Genomic DNA, 19,045 nt, shown 5'->3' on the forward strand with positions numbered 1-19,045 from the left:
TATATATGATAACTTCAGAGCAGCTAAAATGTATCACAAGTAGAAAAACTATACGATATATTACACATGTTTACAAATATTATATACATACATATGAACTGGTTTTGATGAAAGCATACAGGTGTCTGTGAATGTATATTGAGAGAAATAAATTCCTAGAAGGAAAGCAAATTTGTTGTAAATAAAATAGTTACAAAGTTCAATGAAAGAATCTTTCAAGTAATAAAAATCAAAAAATAAACAGAACAATTTATATGGCCAGGAGAATAAGATTACCACAAAAAGTAGGAAGGCTATTAGTGCATAACTATGTCATAAATAAAAGTGAAGTTTCAGTGCAGAAGTTCAGCTTAATTCAAATTTTGAAAGCAGAGGGCATCATAAAATTCTGTAAGCACATAGAAACAATTGTATCGATGCATTTCTTCTAATCTGAATATATGACTCACTGATTATTTGTTATTTTCATTTGTAGCAAAAGTGAAGTTTTTAGAGTTTAAGCTGAGGTATGGTGAATTTTAGTATTGGCTTTTCCTATAAAGTTAAGCATAAAGTCACATATATTAATAACCTATCAAGACCTATTACTACATCTTTTTGAACAGATTACTTCTCACTTGCAAGAGTTTTGAGTAGGTACCACTTTGTCTTGCATTTCATTCTTTTTAAAATGTGTAAATGCATAATACATTTGCATGGCTCAAAATTCACAATGATAGAAAAATATATACACACAACAGCAAATTCACAACTTTTCTTGAATCCATTGGAGTACTGAGGTTGCAAGACGGCCAACTGGTCCAAAAATCTAAGAAAAAACTGGAGTCTTCAGGGAAACACAAGACATGAACAGTGGGTTACCAGGACAAGCTGCAGCTGGACAACAGGAAGAGTTTAGCTGGGGTTATTAGCAAATCAGTGGTGATTGAGTGTGCACTGGTAAAAGGGTGAAGGCCCTGGGAACTGCAAATATTGTGGGAGTCTGCCAGCTGTGGACTCAGAAAATTTTGGTAGATTTCTAAGAAAATGTCCCTTGTGGTGCAGGACAGAAGCAAGGAATTGGCAGCTGCTGTGGGAGAGTTACAAGTTCAAATGAGATATTTCTTCTCTCTCTTCCTTACAAAATGGAAAAAACCTTAACCTGTAATGGGGAAAGTCAGTACACACTTGGCAATTAAGGCACTGATGAAAACCCACTGCAGCTAGGAAATGCAAACAGGAAAAAAGAAATTTCAAATCCTCGAAGATGAGCATAAAGATGTACTGGACTCAGAACTATGAAGCAGGCTACAGGACTGAGAACCAGGGCCACAGCACGTAAGACAGACTTAATCAAAACATTAGACAACAACTGTGCCTGTCCTTTCCCACTCCACCCCATCCCACAATGCACACACTCAGGAAAAGAAGCATCAAGTAACAGATGATTTGCAAAAGAAAAACTTTCACTGGGGCCCAGTATAAAGGGAGGACTAAATAAAATAATAAAAATTTAAAAATGTATATAGCCCTCTGAAAGCCCCACCCTAAACACAAGTTACCATTAGGAGAACTCGAAACCTATGGTACACGGAGAGTAGCTATAGCAACAACAAACCTGAAAACCAGGCTTAATAGGTTAAATGAATTCTCCCCCCAAAAGGCGTAACAGGAAGAAAAGCATGCCTATTTTCAAGTATAAAAACTATTTACTTTAGGGGCCAGCCCCATGGTGGAGTGGTTAAGTTTGCGTGCTCCGCTGCAGCGGCCCAGGGTTCGGATCCTGAGCGCGGACGTGGCACTGCTCGTCAGGCCACGTTGAGGCGGCGTCCCACATCCCACAACTAGAAGGACCTGCAACTAAGATATACAACTATGTACCAGGGGGGATTTGGGGAGATAAAGCAGGAAAAAAAAAAAAAAGATTGGCCACAGTTGTTAGCTCAGGTGCCAATCTTTAAAAAAAAAAAAAAAACTATTTACCTTAATCTCTTCTGTCCTATACAAGATGTTCGCCTTTCAAAAATAAATTAGAAAGCATACAAAAAGACAAGAAAAAAAGAGCACATCCCTAAGAAACAGAGCAATCATTAGAATCAAACAGTTATGACACACATGTTGGAAGAATCTGAGAGGGAATTTAAATTATCTACGATTAATATGTTAAGGGCTGTAAAGGAAGAAGTAGACAACATGTAAGATAGGCGGCTAAATTTAACAGAGATATAGAAATTATAAGATTCCTATGGAAACACCAAAAATGCAAAACACAGTACCAGAGATGAAGAATGTCTTCAATGAGCTTAATAGTAAACTGGGCACAGCCCAAGAATCTATATGCTTGAAGATAGGTCTACAGAAATCACCCAAGATGGAAGGCAGACTGTCACTAAGAAACTTACAGGTGAATGAAATAAACACGCTGAAGTGAGTGGGGAAGAAAAAGCCAACCAAAGTCACTCTGGAAAATAGTGTTTAACTAGATAATTTAAGGCTTACGACAAAAAAAAAAAAAAAAAACTGTAGAGAAACACTGTAATCTAGTTGGTAAACTTGTTTCACATGCATGTATGGGACATATTATCTAACTGCTTTATATAAATACTAGGCTTGAACAAATAAATAAATGGTAGATGAGAGTAAGATTTCCCACTGTTGGAGAAAGAAGGGGGGCATGTCAAAAGGGCACAGGAGCCAAATTAAAAAAGGGCTCTCAATGACTAAGGCTGAAATAATCTGACCAACAAAATAAATAATAGTATTGGATTATAACCCAAGAATAAAATAAATATCCTTGAATCTGAGGACTTCGGTTTTCAGCCCAACATGTAAAGTGGTTGGAAACCATTACTTTTATCCTGACAGTAAGAAAAAAGCTAGACAAACTGAAAATAAATGACTTTCTTAGCCATCAGAGAACTGAGGTCGCAGGATAAACTACATTCCCCACGTGTGGAGAGACACGCTCATCCAGAGAGATAAAGCACTTGAGATTTGCTTTCCTGGAGCAGAAACTACCAGTCAAGGATCCCTCATTTAATGAGGATTAGTAATTGTGAGAGGCTGTGCATAGACTAGTGAAGGTGAGAAGCTCCTAGAGGCTGTTGTCAGAGGGGACCCCACACTTTCTCAGGCTTTTCCTCTAGGAACACCACGAGATTTTCATTGGAGGGTTTGAGAAAGCTCCTCAAGCGACCCTGACAGGGAGACAGAAAAAGCAACCATTGTGAAACCCTCCCAGACCCTTCCCCCTAACAAAGATCTAATCTCCAGGATGAAGGATGCCAGCAGAGAGCAATTCTTAAAACTTACCCCAGTTTGGAGAAAGTAAATGCACCCCACCCTAGCCTGAACCTGCCTTCCCATTTCACCTAAGGGAGAGAAAAAAGGAAAGAGGTTTTCAAGGAAATCTATTGAAAACACTGGGGCTGGAGAGAGAACTAGGAGACAGGAAGGATGAGAACTCTACTCCTGGAGGAGGGGCAGAAATACTTCATAGGCCAAAGCCCTGAGACACAGGCCCATTAGAAGAATGACACTTAACCAGAAGATAGAGCACACTTCTTTTCCTCAATAATCTACCACAATACTAACTAGCCTCCAGAAATAATAACAATGGATTACAGAAAAAGAGTGGCAAGACAGAGGCTTTCTCTAGAGAACAGTATGATGGGAAACTGAAGGCCAAGAAGGGAGAAAAACAAGATTGCTGGAGTAATTCAAAGCCTCTGGGGCCTATAGCTAAAATAAACATTAAATGAATCCCAACTCCTAACCAGATTAACTCAAATCCTCATAGTAACGGCCTATTTACCTCAGTAACTATTACCACATACAACATGTCTTATCTCAACAAAATTTATAGGCAAGAATAAACACCATCTGAAAAAAAAAAGAAAGCATCAGAACTGGACTTAAGTATAAAAAAGATGTTGGAATTATCTCACAGGAAATTTTAAGTAAGAATTACTAATATAGTAAAGGCTTTCAAGGAAAAAGTAGACAACATGCAAGAGCAGATGGAATGTCAGCAGAGAGATGGAAACTATAAGAAAAAAAAAACGGAAATGCTAGAAATGAAAAAACACTGTCTTAGAAATGAAGACTGCCTTTGATGGGCCCATTGATAGACTTGGCATGGCTGAGGAAAGAATCAATAACTTAGAACACAAATAAATAGAAACTTCTCAAACCGCAATGTAAAGAGACAATAAAGGGAGAGTAGAGACAAGATAGGACAGGATGGGATGGAATGGAATGGGATAGGGTAGGATAGGATAGAATAGCATAGCGTAGTATAGCCTAGAATAGAATCGAACATCCAAGAACTGTGGAGCAATAACAAAAGTTGCGACATGCATGTAATTAGACTATCAGAAAGAGCAGAAAGAGAGGGTGGAGCACAAGAAATATTTGTGGAAGTAATGCCTGAGAACTTTCCAAATTAATGACAGATACCAAACCACAGAAAAAGAAAGTTTTGCAAAGTGCAGGGTACATACTCAAAACATTACACATAGACATATCATAGAGTCAAACTGCAGAAAACCAAAGATAAAGAGATAATATAGAGGAAATCCAGGGATTGGAGAATGCATTCCATGCAGAAGGACAAAGATAAGAATTACAGCAGATGTCTCATTAAAAAGACAAACAAACATGCAAGCGAGAGTGGAATGAAATCTCTAAAATGCTGAAAAAAACCCTGCATCAGTGAATTCTGTTTCCATTGAGATTATCCTTCAAATGTGAAAAAGAAATACTTTTACAGACAAACAAAAACTGGGAGAATTCCCAGTCAGCACACTTGCCCTTCAAGAATGTTAAAAGAAGACTTTCAAGCAGAAGGAAAATGATAGCGATCAGACATTTTAATTTACATAAAAGAAAAGAGAACATCAGAGAAGGAATAAACGAAGGTAAGAAAAATTCTTTTATGTGTCTTATTCTTAAATGATCTAAAAGGCAACTATCTGTTTGGAGCAATAATAGTAACATTTTGGATGTTTTTAGCATATGGATAAGTGAAATAAATAATAGCAACATCATAAGAGAAAAGGGAGGATTTGGGATAACAGGTTATGGTGTATTTGCAGTACACATAAAGCAGTGCATTGTTATTTGAAGATGCACTTGTATAATTTAAAAATGCATATTGTAAACACTAGGGAAAGCCCTAAAAAACTTTTTCTAAAGAAATTTAAATGATACAACTGGAGAAGAAATAAAATTAAATCATATAAAATATCCATGAGTCCATACTGATATAAATAAGGGATTAAATAAATAAATAAAAAGTTGAGAAGGGACTACTCCTCCTAATGAAAGAATTTAAATTAATACACGTAGAGTGGATGAGGGAAATAGAAAACCACCATTAGAACACCACAGTGGTAATTGCTGTAGTCAAGATTCATTGGTGAAAATGCTAAAATTGGTGGGCAAAGTATAAGAAGAAAGATTTTTATATAGTCTCCTTTTAGATTATCTTCCTTAAAATGTTTAGTGCTTACAAAGGGAAAGGAGTAACTTTGCAATGAATAAACCTGCAGACACAACCTTATTTTAAGTAATCAAGATCAATATCACCATTAATAAAACATATCATCATCATATGCCCTCTGATATGGCCCCTCTTGATTTCAAATAACCATTCTAATTTATTTACTTTCTTGTTCTTTTTATTTATTTCTGTTTTTATTAATTTTGTATTTATGTAGTCAGTCCAGCCTGAATGTATACTTAGAGGACGTATTATCACAAAAATTAGGATCCACACCTCAAAACAAGGAAAACTAAACTCCAGTAGTAGAACTCTAGATAGTGGTTATTCTTGGTGGAGTAATAATTGGCCGAGTGAACTTGAGAGCTTCTGGGATGCAGGTAGTGTTCTGTTTCTTGAGCTGGATATTGGTTATAGGTTATTTCTACTCCTAGTGCATTTTTTCTATGAATATCTTATAATTCAATAAAATGTTTTCAAGAAATATTCCATGGCTTAAGACCCAACCAGATGGTTTAATTGAACATGAATCTGTGTCCTCGTTCTTCCCTCTACCTTAATAAGGCATAAGAATGGTGTTTTCATTCTTTCTTATCTATAGCCAAACCTTGGGATGAGGATAAAATGTACTCTACGTATCCAAATGTGCAAGAAATATCAAATTTTTTTGTATTGTCAAGTAATGAAATTCCATTTCAGTTGATTCTAGGATGGCACAAGAATATGGAATACCAATTTGATGAAAGAAAGTGAAGCAAATGTCTGTGGGCTTCCCTCTATCTTGGTAGCTGCAGACATGCTCAGGGTTCAACTTTGCATAGCTCTTTGAAAGTAGGCTTCCAACATGAGCTTGGGAAAAGAACTCTGGGCCAAAGATTCAGAATCTCAGTTCCAACCTCCCTAAGTGCACCATGTAGTCAATCTTCTCTGAGTTTGGAAGTTTTCTCTGCGTGTTGCCCAGTGTATTATTCAGGGTTCTCCAAAGAAACAAAACAAATAGGATATATATAGAGAGAGATCTATATATCTATATCTCTCTGTTTATCCTGTATATAGAGAGAAACAAACAGAGAGATTTATTATAGAAATTCTCTCACACAATTATGGAGGCTGAGAAGTCCCATGACTTGTTATGTAGGAGTTGGAGAGTCAGTGGTGTGATTCAGTCCTAGTCAGAAGACCTGAGAACCAGTAGGTCTGAGAACCAGGAGTTCTAATATCCGAGGGCAGAAGATGGATGTCTCAGCTCAAGCAAAAAGAGCAAATTTGCCCTTCATCAGTCTTTTTGTTATATTGAAGTCCTCAACAGTGGATAATGCCCACCTGCATTGGTGAGGGCACTCTTCTTTACCCAGTCCAATTCAAATGCTAATCTCTTCCAGAAACATCCTTAGAGACACAGTTACAAATGATGTTTTACCATGTCTCTGGGCATCCCTTAGCCCAGTCAAGTTGACATATAAAACCAACCTTCACACCCAGAATCAGGGTCTTGGCCCTTTATTTTTTCAAGACTAGGGGAATTCTCTCTTCTTTACAGTCTTGGAAAATCTCACCAGCTCTCTTGCTGTGTTTGTCCCCCACCCTAACCTCACTCCAAAGCCTCATAATTCTTTCTTCATGCTTCCCACCAGCAAGATTCCACTGACACAAGCTTTTAGAAACAAGGACTTAAATACCAAGAGGGGAACATGTCTTCAAGGGACATTACAAAGCCATCCAACTCCCCATACAAAGACATAAAAAAAGATTTTTAGAGAAAGTGAAAACAGAAAAGTACAACTAAAGAAAAAAAAAACAAATACTTCAATAAACTGCCCTGCCATATCTTTCCCAAAGAACCAAACTTTTGTGTCAAGTACTGCACAAGACCCCAGAATAGGCATGAACTTAGCCATTTTTTTTTTTTGCTTCTTAAACTATCAAGATGGAAGATGGAAGATATTTGATCAGGACACCTCATCTCTGAAGATTATCCTTTTTGTGATTGGAGAGAATACTTTGAGAAGCTCTCTTTTGGGGGGAAGATAGAGAGCAATGATTAAAATCTCAAAAGCCATCATAGAGCAACAACGAACTACTTTCAAAGAAGAATAGATTCAGTTAGCTATAGGGAATATGTTTTATTTGGTACCGAAGTAGTGGTTGCCCTTAGCTTGATTAAATATTAATCAATGGTGCTTCCAAACACAAGGTAAAAAGCAGTCATACTCATACTTAAGAACTATTTACATAATCCTTTTCCGGGGACTGAGGATAAATTTAAAATCTTCGTTTCTTGCAAGGTTTTACTAAATTTTCACCTAACATTTTAGACATGTTACAATTTAAGTTTTCTTCGAATACATTTTAAATCATTATGGTAACCTAAGACATATCTGTAAATACTTCAGTGAAGTCACTGTAATTACTTAATAGCATTAGAAGTCATGATTTAAGCCTGGTTTTCTACATATGTGTTTTTTTTAACTACTGAAAATGCAATAAAAAATTTACAATGAGTTTCATAAATGACGAAATAGAACTATTTGATTTTCTGATAGGGAAATCAGATACTCAAGTTTCTCCTTTATGCTTCCTCACTCTCTCCATTTTGTTTGTTTTTCTCCAGGTTGGTTTTTTTTAATGGTTGGAGGAGTGAGGCGAGCAGGCGTAGTGGAGAGGGAGTAAAGACGTGTGTGCGAAGGGGGAGACTTCATTGTACAGAAAGGTCATTAACTGTGATGCAAACGCCAATGTTTCCATGGAAACCTCTGTCCACTACAGAATATACTAGAGCAATTTTTGAACCATTTGTCCATTTGATTAATTATGTCTTTGTGCCGAAGGCAGCTTGGCTTGATTGTCTCATCATGTATTAGAGAAGCTACTGCTCTAACAAATGGGCCTATTGTTTTGAACCTATTCATCTTGGTGCATCCTGGCGAACTGATAGACATTTCAACAAAATGACTGTCCCTTAATGAGCTGCAGCCTGTCAGAATTGTTTAGGGCTTCATGAGAGGCACAGACCATGGTCATGACAGCCTCAGTTATTATGACAATGAGTCGAATGTCTATAAAAGAGTCTATATAAATACAACGACCCTCGTTTTGATATAACATAGTTGCTTTTTAATTATCAAACTTATGTATATTATAGTCATAAAACACTCCTGAATTTTGTTCCGACATAAGCTATAGAGGTTTCTGACAAGCTAAGTGAACATGACCAAAACGAGTCATGTTCAAACAGAGTAAAACATTTTTCATAATTTGATAGGATTGTTCTTGGTTTCCAATTATCTGAAAAATATTATTAATGCAATTATGGGAACTGGCTAATGGAAGCAAAACGAACATTTTTGTTATATTCTGATGGTATTCATGTTGAGTTTTTGACACTCTAAAATGCGTGGAAGCTAATTTTACTTGAACAAATATTCCTTAAAAAAAGAAGCAAGACAAAACAAAAATAATAATAAAAAAAGCAACTTGAGGAGGGCCCATATTATTTAAAGACAAATAAATATATATCTTAGTAAATGGGACAAATACAACACTTCTTCTGGCACTCTCAGTACATATGAGATGATCAACTAATAACTACTCTGGTTTGAGAATAAGCACCTGTTGATTTGCTCCAATCTTGGGAATATTGTTAGCCCAAAGCCCAAGCATCTTTCACAGAGATCAGTACTTAGTAATACTGTGTTTTCCTGTCCACACTAAGTCATAATAATTCTGCTAAAAAAGAAAGAACATATTGGCAATTTTGATTTCATGTTTGCTCAAAGCAAGAGCAAATTCTCCCTCAGAACAGATGAATGCACTTTCTAAGAGGGATGGTGTGCCAGTCACAGCCAGAGTCAACACGCCTGAAACATCCCCTTTGCCAAAAGTTAATTATGACACTTAAGGAAAGCTTCCTACATGTTTTTAAATTGTGTATTTCAGTTTTGCTTCTCCAGCTCTTCTGTTCAGGGAACAGTCATGGAGCATCACTGATTATGGTCTATGCTTTAACTGTCTCTCCTCACAGAATCAGTGATTAAGTTGTGTCCCTAAAATTCCCAGATGAAAATCACCACTCTGTCGCTATCAACAGACACACTTAATCAGTTAATAACTGGGGATTAAACTTAATTCAGATTAATTTGTATTAGTATAGAGTTTGTAAATCAATTGCTTTCATATTAATTTACATGTTGTCTAGACATGACATCATGTTGATTCTTTGTGTGGTTCAACTACTAATTACAGACTTTAAGGGTAACAGATGCAAACTTTTTGTTTAAAGCTCTAAACATAAATCAAGGCTGGAGTGGTGGTCCAGTTTGTTTTAGGTTATTTTAAGCTTGGTACAAAACTACATGTTAGAGTTAAAGTCTGGAGTGGAAATAATTTAACCTATTTAACATGGAAATGGCTTCTGCTAAACACAAAGAGTGGTGGTTTTAATTGCTGGTAGGATGAATTCTCGAACAAGAAGAAAATTGTTAAAAATTAAAATAAAATCCCCAAAGCTGAATAAGTATATAAGAGACTGAAACACTATTGAAATGATTCTTTCTTGCAGATTTCAGGTTTCGTGTCTATCTGTTCCATTCAGGAGCTAAACCTCACATAATGAAGTAGCTGTTCTGTAGAAAGCACTTATTTAATTCTGATAATTCTTTTAATTACAATATCTTTTGACCTTCTCAGGGTTTAATAGTCTTAATTTCCTGAATACAGTAGGAAGTTGTGGTAAAAAGAAAACCAACTAAAATAAATAGGAAACATTTCCTTCATTTCTCATTACTCTCCAGGATCCAAAAATAAAATTAGTGGCCTATGTTCAAGTTGAAGAAACATCATCAATATTCATTCATTTGCTAGTTAATAAATATTCCTTAAAAACCAGAATCTACTAAAGAAGCCCAACCCTTAAATCTTGGTTTTCCTTGTTTGGCTTATATTTGGATTTTAAGATGGACAAATCTGATAGAATAAATCGTTATTTTCATTTTTAATTTTCCTGAATTGGTTGAGAAAATGAGCTTTGCCATTTTCAGAGCATATTATATGATGTGGATTAAGGCTGTCCCAGGTAGAGAAGCCCAAGGTGACCTGGCCTACACGCCGATGTGTCTGACCAGATTCGTATCTAAAGTTATATGACCACACAATAACCAGACCCCATCTGCACTGAAATCATTTAATGACTTTTTACATCATCTTTTCTTTTTCCAGTAAAAATAAGTCACGTACCTGTGCCTTATAAATTTAGCCCTAACCCTCAACTCGGGGTAGCAGCAGCTTTGACTGCCCATGGGTCCTGTCCCCATGCCTGCAGCTCTTCACTGCCCATAGGTCCTGTCCCCATGCTATTCCATACTATTCTCTAAATAAAAGAGCACTACTGCCAGACCTTGAGAGTCCAAGAAATCTTTCTTTCGACTCCTCGGCTCACCAACCCTGCATCATTATAGGTACCTGGTTCCTTAAAATCAATGTCAGTTATATATTATGTGTTTTATAACCTCACTTTTATTTATCGACATACCCATTTTCTCCCTACAAAAATAATATTACTTATGTACACATAAATAAGCCATTGCAGCAAACAAAATGACTCGATGCTATGCCAAAGTGATTCATGTATTCTCTTAACTTGGATGGATGGGAAAGGATGGAATGCCAATGCAGTGCTACTTTTGTTACATGTATATTACCTTTAAAGCATGACATTATTGCCATTCTGATAAATAATTCTATTGTTTTCTATAATCTATATGAAAGATTGCCCCTATCATTAAAATGATGGAAAGTTCAATCTTCATGAAGCTGTCTTTACGTGTTAATAGCATTAATAACATAAGTATTATTCTACTTATATATTTGTACACCCCGGGTGATGCCCACTATCACCTTTGCCCCTCGATAAATCTTAATTTGGGAGAGCTTTCATAAAGTTTCATCTTCAAAACATCACTTTTTAAAAATTTATAAATAATTTTAAACTTAAAATTTAAACAATGAAAAATTGCAAATATCATACAAGAGAATTCCCATATACCCTTCACCAAGATTTCACCAAGATTCTTTAAATGTTACCATTTTACACTTAAAATGTTTGTGTTCTCTCTTTCTCTCCTTATATAAACATACATATATATCTAACTGTAACCCAAAATTGCCCTTTAATGAAGACTTTTTTTTAAGACTCTAAGGGGACTTTAGTTAACAAGTCATCATTTTCTTATTGCTTTGGGCATTATCTAACGCAAACATATATTTTTCTTATTTGCCTTGGATAATTGATGTAAAGTACCAAATAATTTTGTTCTCCAGCTTGAACTTACACTCAGTCAATAAGCATATAAATTACAATGAGGATTTATAAATGTGATTTCTAAATATATTCAAATCACACTAAAGATCTAAGTTGCTGTCTGGGTGCAAATGTACAATAAGAAAAAAATGGACATTCCAGATTTTGGCAGAATAGTTTTGTATAAAACTCTTTTTACATGTTATAAGCAGAGCTTGTTTTATTTACACAGTATACCTTTGGCCCAGGAAAATGCTTAGCTGAATGAAAGAATATTGGTCCCATTTTCAGGCGTGCACTCAAGAGAACGTCATGACTTCAGTCAAAAGAAAGAAAGCTAAGTCAGACTGTCCAAGTTTGAAGCTATGGGATTAAAGCTTTCTTTCGAATGAAAGAATGGAAAGCAGCAAAATTTAGCCCCCATTTCAATATTTCTAACAGTTTTATTTTTCTAACCTTGCATTGTTCTCAGCAGTATCTAGAAGGGTATGCAGAGATAATCCATAATCAAGTAAAAATTATAGCTGATCATAAACAAGCCTGGATTCCAAAAGATGCTCAACTTCCAAAATAGAATCCAACCTTTCCTTTACACTTCTCATTGGTGGCCTTTAAATTCTTAGGAGGTTGGCCTCTGAATGGGTCTATAAATTTCTCTTGATTCCATCCATCCTTCTTTTTCTTCCCCTCTCTATGGGTCACTCTCTAGTAGACCACCTTTTATTTCTTAGGCTAGGGAATGCGCCTTGAGGCTTGAGGCTGACACTGCCTTAAACAACAACAGCAGAAGGATCTGAATAATCTCTTCTCGTAACTTCAAAGCATCATAACACTAAATATTTACTTCAAATAGTGTTGAACATGTTAGGAATAAAACAGGTGAAGATAGTTGAAAACTCTTAAGTGCGATGACTTTTGTTAGCACTCTCATACCATGTTTTCATGAAACCCATTGGAACAAGACTAACGAGATGACAATAAAGGTTCAATATGGGGCAAATTTCTGTTTCTTGCTTTATTGCACTTGTTAGAACTTCTAGCACTGTGTTGAATGACAGTGGTAAGAGTAGGCATTCTTACCTTGTTCCCAATCTTAGGAGGAAAGCATTCAGTCTTTCACCATTAAGTATGATAGCTGTATTTTTTTTTTCAGACCAATTGAGAAATTTCCCCTCTATTTCTACTTTTCTGAGAGCTTTTATCATGAATGGGTGGTGAATTTTGCCGGGTTTTTTTCTGGATTGAATGACATGATCATGTGATTTTTCTTCTTTAATCTGTTAGTATGGTGGATTACATTGATTGATTTTCAAACATTGATCTTGACTATATCCCAGGGTATTTGGTCATGCCGTATAATATTTTTATATTTACTTAATTCTATTTTCTAACATTTTAAGGATTTTTGTGTCTATATTTATGAGAGCTATTTATCTTTAGTTTTCTTTTTTCTTTTTTTCTGGTTTTCTATCTGGTTTTGTTATCAAGATAATGCTAACTTCATAAAATGAATAGGGAAGTGTTCCATCCTCCTTTATTTTCTTCAAGAGATTGGATAGAATTGGTGTTAATTATTTCTTAAATGTTTGTAGAATTTTCCAATGAAACTATCTGGGCATTGAAATTTCTCTTCTGTGAGTTTTTAAATTACAAATTCAATTTTCTTTTCTTTTCTTTTCTTTTTTTTAAAGATTGGCACCTGAGCTAACAACTGTTGTCAATCTTCTTTTTTATTTTTCTGCATGTGGGACACTGCCTCAGCATGGCCTAATGAACAGTGCCATGTCCGTGCCCAGGATCTGAAATGGCAAAACCTTGGGCCGCTGAAGCAGAGCACGTGAACTTAACCACTCAGCCACAGGGCTGGCCCCTCAATTTTCTTAATAGTTATAGGCCTATTCAATTTATCTATTTTATATTGGATGGGTTGTGGTTATTTGTGTTTTTTGAGAAATTGGTCCATTTTGTATAAATTGTCACACCAGGTAAGTAGAGTTATTTGGAGTATGCCCTTATTATCCTTCTGAAGTCTAGACTGCCTGTAACAAAATCTCGTATTTCTGATATTGTAATTTGCATCATCTGTTTTTTTCCTTTGTCAGTATTCCTAGAGATTTGTCCATTTTTTTGGACTTTTCAAAGAACCAGCTCATAGTTTCATTAATTTTCTCTACTGGTTTTTCGTTTTCAATTTAATTGATTTCTTCTCATCTTTATTATTTCCTTTTTCTGTTTTCATCAGGTTTCTTTTACTCTTCTTTTCTATGTTCTTGAGGTAGATGCTTGGATTATTGTCTTGAAACTTATTCTTTTCTAATGTATTCATTTAATGCTATAAATTTCCCTCTCAACACTGCTTTAGCTGTAACTCAGAACATTTGATTTGCTGTGTTTTCATTCAGCTCGATTCATTTTTTTATTTCCTTTAAGACCTCTCTTTTGATTAACGGATTATTTAAATTGTGTGAATTAATTTTCAAGTGTTTGGAAATTTTCTTGTTATTTTTCTGTTACTGATTTTTAGTTTTATTCCATTGTGGTCAGAGAGCACACTCTATATGATTTCATGTTTAAAATTTGTTGAGGTTTATTTTATGGCCCCAAATATGGATTATGTTGGTGTATGTTCCATGGGCTCTTGAAAAGAATGTGTTTTCTGCTATTGTTGGGTGAAATGTTCTATAAATGTCTGTTAGATACTGTTGATTAATGGTGGTGTTAAATTCTAAATAATTGCTGATTTTCATTCTATTTGTATTTGAGAAACGAATGTTGAAGTCACCAATTATGATTTGTTTTTTTTTCCCAGTTCTTTCAGATTTTATTTCACATATTTTGCAGCTCAACAGTTTGGTGCATACACAATTATGATGGCTGTGTCTTCTTGATGGGGAGGATTGACTCTTTTATCATTATATAATATCCATCTCCGTCTCTGGTAATTTTTTGGCTCTGAAATCTACTTTATCTCATATTTATATAGCCACTCTTACTCACCTTTGATAAGCCTTTGCATTGAATATCTTTCTTCTGTCTTTTAACTTTCAACTAGCCTATACTGTTATATATGAAGTGGTATTCAAGGGTAAGAAGGGGTCTTTGTTACTACTGGGCAGGGTAGAAGTTCCAAGTCCTCCTGTGGGCTCCACTGGCATCATGGTGAGAGTGGATTCGTTACAATTGACCGATGGCAAACATTCTGACTCTCCTCTAGGCCTCCTTTGATGTTAGTCTAGTGGGGAGGGGGCAAGGCTGACTCTTTGTTACCATCCAGCAGGGATGAAATTCCCAACTCCCTATTTGGCATTCTCTGACATCATCCCAGTGGAGATGTTGAGTTGCCTCATTACAGCCTTGCAGGTGTGGAGGTCTAGGTTCCCCTCTCAGCCTTAGCTGGTGTGTTTGGAGTGCAGCCACAGTTTTTTCTGTAGTGTTTTGCTGGAATAAAGCAGTTATTGTCTAAAAGTTTTCTGTCTTGCTAGGCTGTCCCTTTCCTATTCCTTTGACTAGAGAGAGTAGGCTTTTGTCAGGCTTTTTTTTTTTTTTTCTGTGCTCATTGATATTTCCTTGTTGCCAGTTTCTTCAGCTTCAAGTCTGGGATACATGAGGCAAAAAGAAAACCCAGTGTACTCTCTCCACTGTTGTTCCTCAGTTTATGAAGTTCCCAAACAGTCTATCTCCTTCTCTCCATCTTTCAGAGTCTTCCTATGGGTGTTTTGAATATAATGTCTAGGTTTTTATTTGCACTTAGTGGGAAGAATAGAGAAAAGGATATCTAATCTATTTACTAAGAAGTGTAAGTCTCTGGGGCAAATTTTATCCAATCAGCCACACCATCTCTTTTGATTGGAACATTTAGTCCATTGACACTTAAAGTAGCCATTGACAAATATGTACTTATTGCCATTTTATTACTTTTTTTTCTGAGTGTTTTAATAGTTCTTCTCTGTTCCTTTCTTCTTCTCTTGCTCTCTTCTCTTGTGGTTTGATGATTTTCTTTAGTATTATATTTGGGTTCCTTTCTCTTAATTTTTTGTGTCTTATAGGTTTCTGGTTTGTGATTACCATGAGGTTCATATATAATAACCTACATATATAGCAATCTATATTAAGTTGGTGGTCTCTTCAGTCTGACCTCTTTCTAAAAGCTGTACTCTTTTACTCCCCTCCTCCCACAGTTTATGTTTTTGATATCATATCTAACCTCTTTTTCTTTATATATGTATCCATCACCCTCTTATCATGGAAATAAGTAACTTTAGTACTTTTGACCTTCATATTATCTTTATAGGTGGTTGATCTGCTACTTTTACTGTATTTTTGCCTTTACCAGTCATTTTATTGCTTTTTTTGTCATATTTTTCTTATTCCAATTTGTGGTCTTTTATTTCCCAGTTAAGTAAGTCCCTTTAGCATTTCTTGTAAGGTTGGCTTCTTTGTGATAAACTCCTATAATTTTTGCTTGCCTGGGAAACTCTTTCTCTCTCCTTCCGTTCTGAATGATAACCTTACTGGGTAGAGTATTCTTGGCTGTAGTGTTTTTCCTTTCAGCACTTTAAATATATTGTGACACTCCCTTCTAGCCTGTAAGGTTTCTGCTGAGAAGTCAGCTGATAGCTTTATAAGGTTTCCTTTGTGTGTAACTTGTTGCCCCTTTATCTTAATTCTTGACATTTTAATTATGATGTATCTTGCTGTGGGCCTCTTTGGGGTTACCTTATTTTGTACTCTCTCTGTTTCCCGTGCCTGGATGTCTGTTTCCTTCCATAGAATAGGAACGTTTTCAGCTATTATTTCTTCAGATAGATTCTCTGCCCCTTTGTCTCTCTTCTTCTAGGACACCTATAATACGAATGTTAGTGCACTTGATGTTGTCCCAGAGGTCCCTTAGACTTAGACTGATCTCATTCTTTTCAATTCTTTTTTCTTTTGTCTGTTCAGCTTGAGTGATTTCCTCTAGTCTTTTGTCCAGCTTGCTGATCCATTTTTCTATATCGTCTACTCTGCTATTGAGTCCCTCTAGTGGATTTTCATTTCCAGTATTGTATTCTTCATTTCTGGTTGGTTCTTTTTTATATTTTCCAATTCTTTGTTGAATTTCTCACTGGGCTCATCCATTCTTCTCCCAAGATCAGTGAGCATCCTTGTGACTTTTTATTTGAACTCTTTGTCAAGTAGATTGTTTATTTCTGTTTCATTTAGTTCTTTTTCTGACATTTTGTCTTGTTTTCTTACTTGGAATGCATTCCTTTACTTCCTCATTTTGTCTCTTTCTCTGTGCTTATATCTATGTACAATGTAGGTCAGCTATGTCTCCTGATTTTGGAGAAGTGGCCTTACGTAAGAGATGCCTTATGAGGCCCAGCAGTGTGCTTCCCTCTTGTCACCCATTCCAAACATTCCAGGGGTCACCTCTGTGTGGGCTATATGTGTCCCTCTGTTGTGACAGGATTGCTCTTGCTGCAGGTGCCCAGGGAGGCTAGGCTGCTCCCTGGCCAGCTGGTTGTAATGCTCAACTATGTGTGGTTACTATGGACCTTTCATCACTTTATTGGGCATGAGGAGCCCCAGCACAGTTGGCTACAAGGTCTAATAGAACATTCCTGTTGCAGTTTTTCTGTTAAGTGAGTAGGCCCTCAGTGTGGCTGGTTACTAGGCTCAGGGGCTTATAATTGATGTAGGCCTCCAGCCTGCAAGGCTGCTGACAGCTCTCTCAGGATTGCAGCTGAGTGGGGCTGGCCCCAGGCAAAGGAGTATCCAATTGTTTCAGGCTTTGGAAGGTGGAACAAATCTCTGATGTGACTGGTTGAGAAGCACAAGTCTTCTGCAGCTGACAAGCCCCACCCCAATGGCCACACACATTGCTGACACAGTCCTGGCCTGTGTGTGTGCGTGTCTGGGGGAAATTTTAAAGGATGTAAGCCTAAAAAAAACTTGTTAAATTTTTAAATATTCTAACCAGAGATAAATTCATCAGTATAAGCTAGACTTGGATGTCTCTTGAATCCCAATTATTTGTCACATCTTGAGTAGTGAAAATTGTCTTTGGTAGGTATTTAAAAATGGGTCATTATAACATATGAACTCTTTGTATTAGTCAAATAATCCCAAATTTCAATGGCTTACAACAGCAAACTTCTGTCTGTCTTACAAAATGGTCTTCAGGTCAGCTATGGTTCTACTTAAGGCTGTGTGTCAGACTTGGATTTTCTGATTTGGAACTGTGAGTCTGCTCTTCATGTTTTCTCATTATGGAACCAAAAATAAAGGAGCAGCCTCTCTCAGTATATGCTATTCTTTCAGGGAAAGGGCAGGAATAAGAAACTGACAGACAAATGCAATGACGATTAAAGCTTCTGCTCAGAACTGGCATGCTATCCTTTTGCTCATATTTTATTGGTCAAAGTTAGTCACATGGAAAAATCTAATTCAACTTGGTGGAGAAGTATAGTTCTTCTCCAGGAGGCAGACATGTTACATGACAAAAGGCATTGATATTTAATCTTCCAAAGGCTGGAGTAAATAAATGTACAATTTTACACTACAATAATCAGAAAATTCTCAGGCTCTAGGTTAATTAGGAAGAAACTCAATTTGATTTGATGTACATTGTGAAATATAGACTGTGTCAAAACAAATTTTCTACTATAGATGCAAACCTCATCTAAGAAAAAAATAGCTCTATTTTTCACATATGCTTTAAAAGATAAGAATAATTAGTAATTAACTTAAAATAATGTGTCCAGTAGGTTACCTGAAACATATCTAAGTTATCAACATAACTTGTAAAAGAAATATCATAAAAACTATCTTCAAGTCAGTAGTTTTTGACCTACTAATGTTTTATTTTGAATTCCTAAATTTCTATTAGAATATAGATATACCTAGAGATAGAGATATCTCTGGATATATCTATATATCCTATTTTTTCATGAAATCTTATATTAAGGGCAGACAATTCATAAAATGATAGCAAGGGGAAAAAAGATATTTAGGCAGCTGGAGTGAGAAGAAAATTTAGAAAGAAAATGTTCTTTCCTGGGAACTATTTTAAGTAAGGAATCTGGGGCAAAATTTTACATAGCTTCCTCTTTCTAAATGAGAGAATTGATTCTTATCCCCACAAATTCAATAGTGAGCTCACGTGAGTTCTACGTAATGGATTCCAGCATAAAGGAAGCCATACAGTGTAGTGAGATATAAATTAGTTTGTGTTGCTTACCTGTGTTTAGTTACATATCTTGCTATTTGCTGATAATTGCATATGG

The sequence above is a fragment of the Equus quagga genome, chromosome 6, assembly GCF_021613505.1.
Source record: "Equus quagga isolate Etosha38 chromosome 6, UCLA_HA_Equagga_1.0, whole genome shotgun sequence".
In the NCBI taxonomy this organism is placed as follows: domain Eukaryota; kingdom Metazoa; phylum Chordata; class Mammalia; order Perissodactyla; family Equidae; genus Equus; species Equus quagga.